The following is a 4483-nucleotide window of genomic DNA, read 5'->3' on the forward strand; positions in this document are numbered from 1 at the left end:
TGGGGGGATGGGGCGGCGCGCGCAGGCCCGCCCCTCACTGCCCTATCCGCCCCGCTCCGTCTTTTCTCCTCTTTTTCTCTCTCAGCCTGTTTCCCCCCGCCGCCTGCCGCTGCTCCAGGCCTCGGCTTGCACCATCAGTTCGCGACCTCTCTTCCCCTTCCCCCGAGTCTGGGCACAAAGCCCGGCGACCCCCTGCGGGGAAACATCTGGTGTGACTCTCCAGGATCTGAGGTCAGAGAGCAGCGGTTCTTGGAGGGACGCAGGCCTGACTGCACTCCCAGCGACAAGGGTCAGAGATGGGGAGACAGGGTCAGAAACAGATCAGCTGCATTAAGATGATTAGAGAGGCTGTAGATGCTTAAGGTGGAAATAGAGAGAGATGGTCAGAATGGGAAAAGATGCAAACAGATACAGTGAAGGGTCCTTCTTCCCTCTTTTCCTTTTTTCTTCTGCAAATATTTAAGCATTTCCTGGGCCTCAGGCACAATGCTAGGTGCTAGATATGCACTTGGGAACACAGAAGTGCTGATCAGTGTCCCTGGGAATGTCCCCTCCAGCTCTCCGTAAAGAGAATTAATTGGGTGCAAGGCTGTGATGGGGAACTCCATCCAGGTGGCGGTGGAACACCTGGCCAGGGCCTCTAAACCAGCTCAGATGGGCCAGGGAGACTTCCTGCGGGAAGTGACTTCTGAGCTGCGGCCTGAAGAGTACAGGACAAAGGAGTGTTCACAGGGTGGACCTGGGTGGGTGGCACAGATGTCTCAGGCACAGTCTAGGGCAGCGGTTCTCAACCTGTGGGTCGCGACCCCTTTGGGGGTCGAACGACCCTTTCACAGGGGTCGCCTAAGACCATCGGAAAACACATCTATAATTACATATTGTTTTTGTGATTAATCACTATGCTTTCATTATGTTCAATTTGTAACAATGAAATTGGGGGTCACCACAACATGAGGAACTGTATGAAAGGGTCGCGGCATTAGGAAGGTTGAGAACCACTGGTCTAGGCCAATGGTCGGCAAATTGCGGCTCGCGAGCCACATGCGGCTCTTTGGCCCCTTGAGTGTGGCCACGAAGTTTCAATCGCACTGTCCGTGCGCGCCCGCACGTGGTATTATGTGGAAGAGCCGCACTCAAGGGGCCGCAGTTTGCCGACCATTGGTCTAGGGCATCATGTGGGAAGGTCCAGAGATGAAAGACAGCAAGATGCCTGCAGGAGGAAGTTCCCTGCACCTGAGAAAGGGAGGGGGCGGAGTGATGAGCCAGGCCTGGGGGTCATCAGCGGAGACCAGTTTGAGGAGCAAAGTTATGGGCTGAAAGGGTCAGCAATGATCTGCCTTCGAGGGCCTCGGGGGGTCATGGTGCTGAGTCTGGTCTTTATCTTAAGAACCGAAAACACCTCTGCAGCTTGGATCTCAGTGGGTGTACAATCGGTCCAGGCTCGTCTGGCAGGCATGGCCTGCTGGCCCGCCAGAAGTCAGCCTGAAAGGAGGCCCATGGGAGGGACGCTGCCCTGCAGAAGGGCACTGGGCCCATCAGCCTGCCCCAGGCTGAAACCTTGGCTTTTGGGGAGGGTGAGTCGGGAGGGGCGGGGGGTGCCTCTTGGCTGGGCCCCTTTTGGCTCCTGTCATGGCCTCTGCAGAGTCAGCCAAGTTGGAGAGGCTGGAGCTGGGAGTGAAGACGGAAAAAGTTGTCTCACTGAAGCAGGGCCTGCAAACTCGTGGCCTGTGGGCTAAATCCAGCCTGAACAGCATTTTGAAACCTGGGAAGCTCCAAGTAAAATTCGGGCTTTCTGGTTTCATTGCAGAAATCCCCAAAGCTCTGGCAACCCCGGGTGCCAGTGCCCACATGGCAACAGTCAGGCAAAGCTGAATAACGCCGCTCCCTTCAGATGAAGCAAGCACTTTGGTTTGCCACAGTCCCCACCGTTCTCTATCGTCTTGCATGTGACTCGGCTCAGCTCAGTTTACATCACGTGCTCCTGTGGATGAAAGGGATGAAAGGGAGCCATATACTAACCCTGACCGCTCAGGGGAGGCCTGCGTGGGGGGCCTTAAAACTCAGAGACCAAAAGTAACCACATAGAATTGTCTGAACATAAAATGATCACTAAATTGGGTTAAAAGTGGGTCAGGGTGGGTAGTCACATCCTAGGCCTGTAACTCCCCTGACATAGGTCAGTTTTTGTCTTGAGTGAGTCTGCTGTCCTGTTGCACCTAAGATAACACACCTTTGAAATGGTAGAGTAACATCCGTTTTCAGACCCCTCACCTCGGGGCACAAGGACCAGAGCACAGACCACAGGCCACAGACCCCATTGTTATCTTGTTCCCATCTCTACGTGCTGTAAATGCTCATTGTTAACGCTCCTGTATCCACCCATGTAAAGAAGTATGTGTCTCTCCACTTTGCTTCCTCTGCCTCCTTAACCTCCCACCAATGGATTTCCTGTAACCCCCCTTCCATCTCTGGCTTTGATTCTGGCGTCTAGAATGAGCTGCAAAGTGCCATTTTCTGGAGCATTTTCTTGAACCATCGAGATTTTGGGGCTCCCTCATAGTTATCCTCAGTTTGGCCCAAATAAACTCTTACAAGACGTATTCTTAGGCTGGATTTAAATATATATATATATTTGTATTGATTTCAGAGAGGAAGGGAGAGGGAGAGGGAGAGAGAGAAAGAAACATCCATGATGAGAGAGAATCATGGATCGGCTGCCTCCTGCACGCCCCACACTGGGGATCGAGCCCACAACCCGGGCATGTGCCCTGACTGGGAATCGAACCGTGACCTCCTGGTTCATAGGTTGAGGCTCAACCACTGAACCACCCCGGCCGGGCTAGGCTGGATGTTTGTATCTCAACACTTACTTGGCATGGTAGGTAGGGTTCCAAAGAAGCCCCCCAGGAGCCCCCTGTGGGCTGGGACATGGTGCTAGGTACCCCCTCGGGCCCATTGTGCCCCTCCTGCTCCCCGATTTGCACTGGGTGAGCTTGGATGAGTTTTTCTCAGATTTCCCGACCTTCCTAAGGTAGGAGGTCCTGACTTTATTTGAGCTGTTCTTTTAAAAAATGTCCTCGAGGTGGCACTCACGGCTAAGGGCTGAGATAACTCAGGGATGGGAGGAAAAGAACAGGTGGCAAGTTTTTAATCTTGGCTATTCAACTGGAAAATACTATAAGTCTGAACAAAACCTTTGGCTGGGTAAATAAGAATCTGAACTTGTTTGGCTCCAAAGATAAGGGCTATGTACTCCCTTCAGTTGACATTCTTAGATGACCAAGAATCTATGTGGAGGGCGTTGAGGGTATCCCTCAAGACAAGCAGGGCCCCATAGGGAATGTTAGCACAACTGTAATTAATTGACTCGTCCTGGGACACGCACGTAAAGGTTGGTCACCTAGTATTCTGAGTCCTCACACTATACTAGACCCATCAGAGGGCTGGAGTGACTCAGGAAGTGAGAGCCCCTTGAAGCTAAATCCATAAGCATCACACCTCAACGCACTGCACAGTCTCCCTAGAAATTGGTTCAGACTCTGCAGATTTCAAAAGAAAACTGAAATTATCACGGGAAGTCAGGCCTCCAAGGCCGAGGAGCCCTGGCCCCCAGCCCCCAGCCCCCAGCGTTCTCCTACAGATATACAATTCCTAGGGAGCTTTTACTGTACTTACAGAAATGGGAAGATTTCACTAGAAGCCCTAACTTAAGATGCCCTAAATGGAGTTCTTTTGACACCTAATTATTTTTTTTGGGGGGGGGGAGGGGGGTATGCACCATGGGGGAGTGGGTGGGATGGGGACCCCACTCTAAAGTCAAACTGGATGAACGAGATGCTTATCTCCTGACTGTCTTCTCTCCAGAAAGCTAGGGAGAAACTTGTCTCCGAGCAGAGGAAGGTTTCTGAAGTGGCTCAATGCCAACACTCCATTTCCCCCACTTCTCCAGCTGCCCTGCTGTGCCCTGGACTTCCTTGTCTGGATTTACTCTCTTATCCTTCTCCCCCTTCTCCCTCTTCTCTCTCTCTCTCTCTCTCTCTCTCTCTCTCTCTCTCCCCCTGCCCCCCTCCCCCCCTGCCATAGCCCCCCTACTGACCCAGGGGACACTCAGAATAAAAAACCAGACCAGGATAAACTAGGTAAAAACAAACAGGAATTCTGGCAGCTGCCCTCCTCAGGCAGAGGGGAGCCAGTGACTGTATCCCTTGGACTAGAACAGAACGAAGGAATCTGATGATTTCCCTGAACCCCTCCGGGAGCCCGAGGGTTTGCAAAGGAATCTGATTTAACTGTTAGAACAGACGATCCTGGCTGGTCTGACCTGGACCAATGAGCACACCTACTGAGAGGAGGGTTCTGAGAGGAGAGCAATAGAATGGACACAAGGTTCTCTGGGAACGAAGACAGACCAGAAAAATGCACGGAATTATCCCACCGGCTTGACCAAGCCAGACCTGAGGTTCCCCCTGCCCCCCCGAAAATG

This window comes from Myotis lucifugus, unplaced genomic scaffold, assembly GCF_000147115.1.
Source record: "Myotis lucifugus unplaced genomic scaffold, Myoluc2.0 scaffold_459, whole genome shotgun sequence".
In the NCBI taxonomy this organism is placed as follows: Eukaryota; Metazoa; Chordata; class Mammalia; order Chiroptera; family Vespertilionidae; genus Myotis; species Myotis lucifugus.